This window comes from Ovis aries, chromosome 1 (assembly GCF_016772045.2).
Source record: "Ovis aries strain OAR_USU_Benz2616 breed Rambouillet chromosome 1, ARS-UI_Ramb_v3.0, whole genome shotgun sequence".
In the NCBI taxonomy this organism is placed as follows: domain Eukaryota; kingdom Metazoa; phylum Chordata; class Mammalia; order Artiodactyla; family Bovidae; genus Ovis; species Ovis aries.
In genome coordinates, this window is record NC_056054.1 from 258,906,343 (window position 1) to 258,919,362 (window position 13,020).

At 39.8% G+C, this 13,020-nt stretch overlaps 1 protein-coding gene across 2 annotated transcripts in view; it reads left to right on the forward strand.

Annotated features, from left to right (window-relative positions):
- Positions 1-13,020, forward strand: part of CPNE4 (copine 4) — a 636,937-nt gene that overhangs the window by 483,439 nt on the left and 140,478 nt on the right. The gene's annotated exons all lie outside the window — the stretch shown is intronic.

Consider the following 13,020-nt stretch of genomic DNA (forward strand, 5'->3'; position numbering starts at 1 on the left):
GGATGATACTCTTTTATGATCTTAACAGTCACTGAGGCATATTGCCTACATACATTATTTCATTAGATTTTCCAAAATGGTAGTTTTCTAATTCTGTTACTCCTTCTTTGTTATTTAGAGTTCTTTACAGAAAAACTGTTTAGTTAACAGTTCAACACCTATTTGGTTCCCTGAGGTGTGATTTGTATAAGAAGGACAGGAAAATGCTTTATTCTTTCTTTTTTAAAAAGTATTTTCAGAGTAACACGTTTCTACTCTAGCATCCTTCATTGGTGACTAATGGGATCCCTCATATTATCAAGAATTCATGATTTTTTAATGTATTCTTGTGTTTCAATCTATTTCAGTTAATATTATTCCTTTGAAATCTTATATCTTCTATGTTTCATGAATTAAAACTCCTTCAAATTGTCTCTTGAGTTCTTTTGATGTAAGCTTAGTAGTTTGGATGGGACTGGGGTGGCAGGGAGGGGACATATGTATACCTATGGCTGATTCATGTTGATGTATGACAGAAACCAACACAACATTTGTAAGCAATTATCTTCCAATTAAATATATTTTAAATAATAGTTTCCTTGCTTTCTGGTATCAATTTTTTTAATTCAAGAGTTTGAATTTTTTCTGTAAGATATGTATCTCCTTATGGATGCTCAAACATACTTTAAAGTCTAGAGATAATTCCTCTCCATGGTTGAAGCTCTAACCCATGGAACTGTTCGGTTCCTTTGTTTAATTTTGCTTTCACCTTTTAGAATTTAATTTTCAACAAAATTAGTTTTATAATTATATAAAATGCTTACATGATTCTAAAGTCAAAACTACAAAATATATTCAGAAAAGCTTAGCTCCTATTCTGTTTCTTCTAGTTTTTACTCTCTTCCCTTATAAGTAATTGTTGTGTAACACATTTTAATACCTGATAGAACTAGGTTTTCTCACTTCTGTATTCTTTGTCTTTTAGGGATTTTCTTGAATATTTTCTTATTACTCTTTCCAGTCAGTTCTTTCATTGCATTTATAAGCAACTAGTTGTTCAGTCACCTAGTCATGTCCGACTCTTCATGACCTCAGGGACTGCAGCATGCCAGGCTTCTCTGTCCCTCACCATCTCCCAGAGTTTGCCCAAGTTCATGTCCCATTGAATCGGTGATGCCATCTGACCATCTCATCCTCTGTCACTATCTTCTCCTTCTGCCTTCAATCTTTCCCAGCAACAGGGTCTTTTCCAATGAGTCATCTCCTCACATCAGGTGGCCAAAGTGTTTCAGCTTCAGCTACATCATCAGTCCTTCCAATGAGTATTCAGGGTTGATTTCCTTTTAGATTGACTGGTTTGATCTCCTTGCTGTCCAAGGGACTCTCAAGAGTCTTCTCCAGCACAAAAGTTAGAAAGCATCAAATCTTTGGTGCTTTGCCTTCTTTGTGGTCCAGTTCTCACATCCATACATGAATACTGGAAAGACCATAGCCTTGGCTATATGGACCTTTGTCAGAAAAGTGACACACTGTCTAGCTTTGCATAGTATTCCTGCCAAGAAGCAACCGTATTCTAATTTAATAACTGCAGTCACCATCCACAGTGAATTTAGAGACCAAGAAGAGAAAATCTGTCACTGCTTCCACCTTTCCCCTTCTACTTGCCATGAAATGATGGGACCATATGCCATGATCTTATTTTTTTAATATTTAGTTTTAAACTGGCTTTTTCGTTGTCCTCCTTTACTCTCATCAAGAAGTTCTTTAGTTCCTCTTCACTTTCTGCCATTAGAGTGGTATCATCTGCATATCGCTGAGGTTGTTGATATTTCTCCCAACAATCTTGATTCCAGCTTATAACTCATCCAACCCAGCATTTCTCATCATGTGCTCTGTGTATAAGTTAAACATAGTGACAATAAGCAGCTCTGTCATACTCCTTTCTCAATCCTGAACCAGTCAGTTGTTCCATACAGGGTTCTAACAGTTGCTTCTTGACCTGCATATAGGTTTCTCAGGAGACAGGTAAGATGGTCTGGTATTCCCATCTCTTTAAGAGTTTTCCACAGTTTGTTATTGTCCACACAGTCAAAGGCTTTAGCACCGTCCATGAAACAAAGGTAGATGTTTTCTGGATTTCCCTTGCTTTCTCTATGATCCAGCAAATGTTGGCAATTTGATCTCTGGTTCTTCTTTTTGAAACCCATCTTGGACATCTGCAAGTTTTGGTTCATGTAATGCTGAAGCCTAGCCTGAAGGATATTGAGCATAAGCTTACTAGCATCGGAGATGAGTGCAGTCATCCAGTGGTTTGAACGTTCTTTAGTACAGTACTACCCTTCTTGAGAATTGGAATGAGGATAGACCTTTTCCTGTGGCCACTGCTGGGTTTTCCAGATTTACTGATATAAGCAACTAGTACCAGAAGGCAAAAATATATAGTATTTTTATTGAAATTGTGAAGGAAATCTCCTCTAATGCTGTGTTCCCAGCTCAGAACATGACTTTTCTTCCAGCTCATTCAAGTCTCCTTTTGTATTTGCAAGAGCATTTAGTGTTCCTCTTAGATGTTTAGAATATTTAAGTTTATGCCTCGTTTGTTTGTGTGTCTTTCTTTCTCTTCCATTACTCCTTCAGACTATTGTTTGTAAACATAAAAGCTATTGAATTATTTTCTCAAATTACTATTTTACTGTTTTATTGTTGTTTATAGTAATTTTCTGTAATTTTTTGGAGTTTTAAAAATATATTTCATCTGGAAATAGTGATAGTTTTGCCCCTACTCATTTACCTAGTGATTCTCCTTATTTCTTTATTAGTGTGGACCAGTGGTCCCAACACAGCGTTAAATAGTAGTAGAGAGTGGAAGGCATACCCATTAGCCTTATCTATCACTACAGTGGAAGAGCCCCTGGTGTTTCCCTATTATTTCTGAGAGGTTAATTTTCTAAAGTAATTGTGAAGGTGTCAGAGACTTAGAACTTTCTCAACCATGTCTACTGAGCCTTAAATACTGTGGTAGGATTCATAGAGGATTCTTTCCTGGTAGCTCAAGAGACAGTGCTGCAACCAGCTGAAATGTCTTCTGAAGTATGTAAAAGACTTTGCACCACTTCCTGAGTAGATTTAGGGTTACACTTAATATTATCTATTTAAAGAAATATTCTAGTGGTCATGTATAGATGTGAGAGTTGGACCACAAAGAAAGCTGAGTGCCAAAGAATTAATGCTTTTGAACAGTGGTGTTGGAGAAGACTCTTGAGAGTCCCTTGGACTGCAAGGAGATCCAACCAGTCCATCCTAAAGGAAATCAGTCCTGAATATTCATTGGGAAGACTGATGCTGAAACTGAAGCTTCCATACTTTGGCCACCTGATACAAAGAACTGACTCCTTGGAAAAGACCCTGATGCTGGGAAAGATTGAAGGCAGGATAAGGGGACAACAGAGGATGAGATGGTTGGATGGGATCACCTACTTGATGGACATGAGTTTGAGCAAGGTCCGGAAGTCAGTGATGGACAGGGAAGCCTGGAGTGAAGCCCTAAAACTGAACTGATGTATTTAATATCTAATACTACCTATTTAATGAAATATGTTTAATAATTGATATTGGTTATTTAATGAAATTCGTATTTTATATTAGCTATCCAATGAAATATATTTAACATTAGCAATTGAATTAAATTATCCATGATTTCAATGGCATATTAGTTCTGTTCAGTTCAGTAATTCAGTCATCTCCAGCTTTTTGTGACACCCCATGGATTGTAGCATGCCAGGGCTCCCTGTCCATCACCAACTCCCAGAGATTACTCAAACTCATGTCCATCGAGTTGGTGATGCCATCCAAACATCTCATCCTCTGTCATCCCCTTCTCCTCCCACCTTCAATCTTTCCCAGCATCAGGGTCTTTTCAAATGAGTCAACTCTTCGCATCAGGTGGCCAAAGTACTGGAGTTTCCCAGCTTCAGGATCAGTCCTTCCAATGAATATTCAGAATTGATTTCCTTTAGGATGGACTGGTTGGATCTCCTTGCAGTCCAAGGGACTCTCAAGAGTCTTCTCCAATTCCTTAAAAAACTGGAAACAGAACTGCAATATGACCCAGCAATCCCACTGCTGGGCATACACACCAAGGAAACCAGAATTGAAAGAGACACATGTACCCCAATGTTCATTGCAGCACTGTTTATAATGACCAGGACATGGAAGCAACCTAGATGTCCATCAGCAGACAAGTGGAAAAGAAAGCTGTGGTACATATACACAATGGAATATTACTCAGCCATTAAAAAGAATACATTTGAATCAGTTCTAATGAGGTGGATGAAACTGGAGCCTATTATACAGAGTGAAGTAAGCCAGAAAGAAAAAACACCAATACAGTATACTAACACATATATATGGTATTTATAAAGATGGTAACGGTAACCCTGTATGCGAGACAGCAAAAGAGACATGGATGTATAGAACAGTCTTTCAGACTCTGTGGGAGAGGGTGAGGGTAGGATGGTTTGGGAGAATGGCATTGAAACATGTATATTATCATATGTGAAATGGATCGCCAGTCCAGGTATGATGCATGATACAAGGTGCTCGGGGCTGGTGCACTGGGATGACCCAGAGGGACGGGATGGGGAGGGAGGTGGGAGGAGGGTTCAGGATGGGGAACACATGTACACCCATGGTGGATTCATGTCAATGTATGACAAAACCAATACAATACTGTAAAGTATTAGCCTCCAAAAATATTTTTTTTAGGTAAAAAATAAATAAAAAATAAAAAAAGAAGAGTCTTCTCCAACATTACAGTCCAAAAGCATCAAATCTTTGGCACTCAGCTTTCTTTATAGTCCAACTCTCACATCCATACATGACTACTGGAAAAACCATCAAAATCACTTCATTTACTTCTAACCAAACTTTGAGGTAGATTCCATGTGTTCATTTTACAGATGGAAAAACAGGCTCAAAACCCCATGCATTCAAATGCCAAATTTCATGCTTTTTGTTGAATTGTACTGCCTCTGTTTTGTTGTATTTCATATAAAATAAGTCACCCTTATTTTATAATATCATTATATCCATATCCCATTACTCTTACCCAACCAAAATGTTTATCATCATTCAAATATTTAATAGAAAGACATGTCTGTATGTGACATAGTTAATAAAGTCTGAGAAGCTATTCACTATACCACTAAAGGGAGAAAAAATACTCTCAGTGAAGCTATAACACAGTGCTTTCCTACCAATTTGTGGTTGTTAAGAAAATAAGTGTGTGTTTCTTTGATCCTGTGAAATATGATATGAATCATTTCCTTTGATTTTATCAACACATTATTAATACCTAGTATATATTTGTTAGGAGACACTGCTGGTATTTAGAATAGATTCTTCCAGAATAGAATCTTAAAGAGGAAGTGAGGCAAAGGGCACCACCAGCAAGTATTATTAACACTCTAATCTTGCCTAACACTGGGGGAAAGACCATGCAGAACAACCCAAATACCATGTAAGGACCCTGAGGCCATTTCCTGTCCTGTTCTCTTGTGCTCAAACTGTACAGGTAACTTATAGATTTTCCCCTAGAGAGTTTATCAGGCATCCTCTGAACATAATTGTTAGAAGTCAGTTGCTTTGAAGAGGAGTCTAGGGTGATGAGGACCAGTTGTTTGTATATAAACTTGCCACCCAGCCTTATTAAGCAGAGAGGCCCAGGTTATTAACTGAGTTCATGGTGAGGTGGGCACAAGCAAGACAGAACCAGGAGAAATAAGTAGCAGAAAAGAAAGAGAAGCAGGTCCTCCAAGTCAAAGCAGAGGTGAGAATCTCAGGAAACCATGAGGGTTGAGAGGAGGCCTGGACACACATCTAAAGCAACCATACAATGGCACCTTCACCCACTGTTCATCTTGCTCTTTCTTCATGCCCTCCCTCTTCTGCAGCCATGCCTGGGTGATTTAAAACAGCATGTTCACAAGCTCCCTCCTAAAACCTCAAAGTTGGGTTCCTGGTCAGTCAGCAAAGTGCTCTGTGGAATCAGAATCCCAGTGGTCCCAGAAGTTTCAGTGTAAAGGTTTTCCTAAGCAGTGTTGGTGCAGGCCATTTGCCTAGCCTTTATGGATAAACATTGTTTTCTTACTGAATCTCCAAACTTAGCTGGCTTCCTGGCACTTCTCTTAGGTAGCTCAGTGTTTTTCCTGCCACCTCACTGCAAAGCTAACATTTGCTCCTCCTCTGTAGGCAATCCTAGCATTTGTCCTTGGCTTCTATCCAGCTGCGCCTGTCCTCTCTTCTCACGTGTGTCTAGGCCATCTTCTCCACAAAATCCATGTCTTTGCTTTGGACTCTCTGAGCCAGACTGTCACACAGCTGCTCAATGGATTGGACTCCTGGAGTATGCTCCTGGAGTTTGCCCAAAACATTCCCCCCTTATTCCCAACCCCCATGTGACTCCTTACTCCTGGATCCTACATGTTGCTGAACCTTTGGATTTCGTTGCCATATTTTTTTCATCCTTAACAAACCGCAGTTCTTACCGCTTGGAAAGGAAGAAACCCCACCCCTGCTCCAACCTCAGGATCTCAATCCTTGGCAGGAGCCCCCAATTCAGCCCCATAGTTGCCCCAAACTCTTAGAAGGGGCTTTAATTATTAGAAAACCTATGGCTTACACCAGCATTTCCTGATTCTTGGTAAAAGAACAGAGTAAGTTGGAATTGAGAGGTTCATCACTATGTTCAGTGTTGCTGGAAACCCCTCTAGTAAAGAACCTGACATTCCCAGGCAGTTGGGAAGCAAGTTCACTTCCTTCTCTGCCTACCTAATAATAGAAAGGGACAAATTGGGGGGGTGGCTCAGGGTCCCGTGAATCTGTCTCAATATCTGTTAAAATGTAAGTGCTTTCTTGATGACATTTGGACTCTAGAGCTGCTGGTTTTATGCCTGTCGATAGCCTGCTCAACCTAGATGCCCTGCAATTACCAGAGGACTGCCGACTCACCAAGGTGTCTCTGTATTGGATCAGCCCTGGCTCAAGAATTCTCAATGCTACTTTAAGTAAATGGCACCTGAGCCCAGCAGGCTGCCCCTACTGAGATCTGTAATCAATACAATACTGCAGCAAGAAAAAGCAACAGCTAGCTTAAAGAATGTTCAATCATGCAGGAATAGAGGTTTCTGAATGGGAGAAAAACTATATATTCTCTTAATTTTAATAATATTTTTCCTTTTCATTTTTTCCCTTTTTATAGATCAGTAATTAAAAACTCTTTGTTTGAGAAAATTGCTTAAGATTACTTAGCAAACTAAGTACAGCCTTAGTTTAAAACCAAGTCTCGTATGCTGTATCATTCTGGTTAACATTCACTGAGCATTCACCCACCAGCTCCCAGGTGCTATGTTGGACATTGCTTAAATTATCTCATTTAACCCTATAATTATCTTAGGTTAAATAATGCTGCAGTAACAAAGAGCCTCCATGCAATATAAGCTTATGTCTTGCTCACATAACAATTAGAACTAAAACTTTCTAATCAGTGTCTGCCTCTCCTCCGTGCAATGATTCAGAACCTAAGTTGCTTCTATCTTGTGGCTCCTCCATACTCTAGGGCCTCACTGTTCCTTGCACTGCCAGGAAAACAGGTAAAAAATGGGGAGAGTGCACTCTCTAGAAGTTTTAGGTGAAAACAGCACTTGGCATTGCTGCCTATATTCCAATGACTAGAGCTCAGTCAAATGGCCACACTGAACTGCAGTAGAGGCTAAGAAATGTGGTCTAGTTGGATTTTGTGTGGTTTTTGATGGCTAGTGAGCTGGCTTTCCCACAGGGTGACACTCTTAATATCCCCATTTTGTAGATGAGAAAACTGAGGCTTGGAAAAGGGAAATCATTTGACTCAATTCACAGAACTTGCAAGAGACATAACCAGAATCATATCTGTCTGACTCTGTCCAATAAAACTCTCTGTGATGGAATATTATGTATCTGTGATGATCCAGAAAGTAGCCACTGCCCATATGTGGCCAAAGCAATCCCCTTCCACCCTCTCCTCTCTTTCTCTTCAAGAAGCCTTCCTATATCCACTCATCCCATCCTGAGAACCCATTCCTTCTTCCTCAAAGAACACCATCCCAGAAGAAAATTTCCCCTCTTCATGTGTCGAGTGCTCACTGTTCATGGGAAACATTCTCTGCCCAATCTTCAGTGATTCCAAATGGGGAGGAATGTGTGTCTTGAAAATCAGGTGAAAAGTAGGTACTTCAATGCAAATATACTTTTTTCATCATGGGGAATCAAGTCTGATTTCCTCAATATCTAAGAAGAGAGAATACCTTGTCAAAGTGCTGTGTTCCTCCCCTAGGAAGCTATACCATCTGGTCTTCCATAAAAAAGGAACGTTGCAAGTTAGAGCTTAATACTTAATGGGTATACATTTTCAGTGGGGAAGATGAAAAAGTCTGGAGATGGATAGTGGTGCTGGGTACACAGCAGTGTGAATGTACTTAATGTCAGAGCTGTGTACTTAAAATGGTTAAAAGTAGATTTTATGTTATTTAGCTTTTTCTGCAATGGAAAAAAAAAAATGTGTGCAAAAAAAGAATCTTCTTCCTGCTGATGTGACTTTGAACTTGCTTCTTGTGAAACACCTGCTTGGCATTACTGTGCTAAAGAGCATTTGAGTGCTACCCACACCTGGCAAACCGCACCTAAGGTGGCTCTTGCTCACACAGTAACCTGGAATGAGGGTGTGGGAACTCCTCAGACCCCCAGACTCCTCCCTTTCCCTCTCAGAAACCCTTGTGGGGTGTAGGGAAGGTCCTTCCTTGCAACATGAGTGAAAAGTGCAGAAGAGTTGGCACAATCTAGCCCAACTATTTCGTGGGGATAATTGTCAATGATTATGCTCCAATTAACTAAAAAAAAAATTTTGAGGAAATTACCTTTGGAAAATACTTTGAAGTTCTGAACTAAGAAAACCAAATAAACACTAATCAGTGCCCTGGTGAGATCTCTCATGTAAAGAGGGAGCCCTCTTTTCATCCAAGGTGGACATGTCCCACTAGACAGAACATCTATTTCAATAAATTGTAATTTATTGCTCTGATGAGAAGCAATCTCCTCACATTATTTAACCCATCAATTCCTGCATCTTCACTGAAAATTAAGATAGCTAACTAACTCCTGGGAAGATGCTTAGGGAGAACTAGGCAGCTGGACCAAGTTGCTGAATGAAGGCAAGGAAGGAATGCACTAAGTATGAGGATGCTCTGTACAGCCTTCAGGCACAATTCAACCCGACAGGGCTCCCTGCTCTGAAGAATGATGCCGTGTGCGGGCGACATGGGCATTTCCCTTATGCTCGTTGCTCTTGTTTGCTTGTGTGTTTGTGTTTATTTAGGTCACTGTTCATCGCTCATTGTACCACTTTGTTAGCGTTGAAGCTGAAAAAGTTAAGTTGCCTCAAGATCTCAATTTTCATGTTTGTACTTTCGAAAATGCTTTTAAATGTAGCCTTGTCAATAGGAAAGTTTTCGTAAACTGGGTTGACATCCAGAGAGGCCACTGTATTGAGTCCATTTCTGTAGGGCATTCAGCTACTCTCCAATATTTTAAACATTAAAGAGGAATGTAGGTTTAAATAAATAAGTATTGCAATTTGCAGCCATCCTGGGCATTTCTTGTGAAAAGTCTTTTCAATAGAATTTTAAATAAAACATTAACAGAGCTCTCTTTTACGAGGAAGGATAACTTTTACAGAGAGTTATTGAGGCCTAAAGAAATGACCTTTTCACAGGTGCTGAGGGCCCACAGACCTTCCTTCTCAGGAGCTGGAGAAGGTGTCAACATCTTTTCATGGTCACTGTGCTCATGAAATCCCAGCTGCTAAAAGGTGCTCAGGCTTCTTTAAAAGGGTTGGAGAAGGCTAAGATTTTGTCTGTGGGGAGTACATGAAACGATTGTCAGGGGAGAGCAGATTGACTGACATCATAAGAAATAAAGTATTTGTCCCCTGGGAGCATGTGAGTTCCTTCCTTCCTGTAACCTTAAACTCATGACATAGGTTGCAGATGTCCATCCCAATGAGGAAGATAAAGCTAGAATGATCATCACCCCACCTCTACCTAACAAGTTAGAAACAAGTGAGATGATTTTCGTGTTGCCTAGAGTGGCCGCTCAGCTAAACAGCTCTAGCCAGGCCCCTATCCACCTGCTGTGGTCTGTCTCTAGCTTCTTTTGTTAGACAACCACTCAGACTTGATGGGTCCTGGAAGAAGTGACCCCTGTTAGAATTAGATGCATATATTAGGAGACCAATATACGAATTTATAAAAAGTTTAATAATTTAACAAAACTATAATCTCCATGCTCCACACAAGATACTCATTTCCTGATTATCTAAACCTTTAAGAAGCAGAGTTAGCCATCAGAACATTGCTTGAAAAATCAAGGCCAGGGCATATGAGGAGTCTTGAGAGATACTACTGTGGTTAGCAGTGGACATAAAAACCCCCTTGGAGAGTCTGAGTAATAGAATATTTGCCTTTTAAAATGCAGACAATTTCATGGCTACACATACTCATTAAGGCTGATCTCTGGCCCAGAGCCCTGGGCTGAGCTATGGAGAGTCTTGTCAAAATATAATTTTCCAAAAGTTAAAAGCATGACTCATTTGACTGTCAGTGATCAGATATCAAAAATTTTAATCAACTCATTCGTTGTTGAGGAAGCCAATATGATGATACACTATTTTCTAAGAGGAATAGGGTTTATACAGTCTTTTTATTTAAACATGACTAGACTAAGATTTCTAAACATAAAATTGGTCAGTGTTCCTCACAGCAACAAATCATAAATTTCAAGGTTATCTGTGTTATTATATAGAAATCACTGCATCATATTTAAGTTTAACATATCAACTTTGCAGAGTCTGAGCTCTCAATTAATAAGTAATAAATAGCAAAATCTTGCAATGGTACATTCTTGTAGGAAAATCAATCATCCTTGGGCCAAAGCTTCAGTATACCTTTGAAAGGACTTGCAGCATCACTCTTAATGTGTTTCCAGGTTATGGATAATTTTCCTTAAATTCATTGGCCCCCTAGTTCACATTTCTGGAACTTGATATATGCTTGAAATTTCTGTCTGTCCTCCTTCACTCCCTCTCCATCTCTGAATGGCTGTAACGTTCTTAACTTTCAGATGTCAGATCAAAACCCAGCCACTCAGAAATGTCTGAGTGGTTCGTACATACATTTGTTCAAGTACTCTCTGTCTCACCACCCTATTAATCTCCCTGATGGCACTTATCATCATCTGTCATCCTTGTGTTTACTTGTTTACATATTTATTGTCTGTCTCCTATCCTGAAATGCATGTACCAAAGTCCAAGGGAAAGGAATTGGCCTATCTAATTCACCTTTATATCCTTAGCTCCTAAAGCAGTTCTGAGCATTATAGCTGATGCATGATAAATATTTGCCTAATGGATGGATGCAGGCATGTATGGATTAATGCATGGATAGGTGGTGTATATGCATACCCACAGTTACACTAGCAAGATCTTTTGGAAGCATTCTGCAAGTTTTTGCTCTTCAATCTACCCTTTTAAGGGTTCCAAGAAAAACACTCCTCTCATCCACTTACATATTCTTACCCTCACATATATTGACACTATTAACTTATTATTGCCATCCATCACTTTGACCTAGAACACTCCCTTTTATGTAAGACAAGTCTAAATGCATTACAGAAACATTCCCTCCTTATTGTCAGTGTCTTGGAGAACACCCCACTACAGCCCATTTACCATCATGTCCCTCTCCTGATAGTTTCTCCCTTAAATTTAAGCACGTCTTTCCTTCTACCAGGCATGTAGGATTGCAAGAAGGAAAAAAAGGAAGAGGGCAGTCTCAGTGAGGGAGAAACCAACAGGAAAAGACATTCCTTCAGGACGAAGAGCTAGAATGAAAGCCACAAAGAGGATAAACTAGATCTTGACCTCAGCTGGCTCTCACGGCATAGCTCTTGGAGGCCAGTGGAGCCAAAATTCCTCTCAGAAAAGAAAGGGAAGGAAAGTAGCCTTGTGAATTTTCCAAATGCCAAGTCTCAGACAATCTCTCAAATAGCAGGGACCAAATCCAGGACTGGGAATGAAAAATTCTAGTTCATCTGTAAGCTGTAAGATTTTCAATGGAAAAAGTCAGGAGACAGAGGTAGGGTGAATGAAACAAGCAGGATTTACTTAAGCCCCCCAGAGTAGGTGAGAAAAGAAAGGACCATCTTCTATATTCTGACCCTCAGAACTTTTTCTATAATTTCATTTTCTTTTTTTTTTTTTTACTTGTATTTCCCTTGGCAATTAAACATCTATCCAACTTTTATTGCTGTTGACCAGCCAGCATGCCTGGTTGCACTGTCATTTAAAATATGTTGTGACAGCTATCCCACGAAAGAGTAAAATCACTAAATGGACTTGTCAGGAAGCATTACCTCCAGCTCATCTCCCCTGAAGACCAGCTGGTCCTCTTCATACGCTCTCTTACAATTCACTAACCCCTGGTGCTCCCTATAATGAAACCAATTCTTGGAGGCCAAACCACAACAGACCTTTTTACAGGTCAAAATATGATCTGCAGTCCATAGGGTGACAAAGAGTTGGACACAACTGAGTGACTGAACTGAACTGATATGTTCTAGATCATATGATCTAGAACAGTGTTGTCAAACTTGGGCATGCAATCAGAATCTCCTGGAGGGCTTGTTAAAACACACATATCTGGGTTCTAACCCCAGAGTTTCTGACTCAGTCCATCCAGGGTAGAGCCAGAGAATTTCCTTTTCTCCCATTTACCATGGGATGCTGATGCCTCCAGTCCAGAGTTCACATTCAGAGAATCACTGACATTGAAGCAGCAGTTCAGAGACAACCTCAACAACGTCTCCTTCAATTCATCCATCTCCACCTTAAAATTTCTCATATCTGCATCCACTGTTTCCCTCTTGCCAAAACTAGCTGATTCATTCATTCACTCT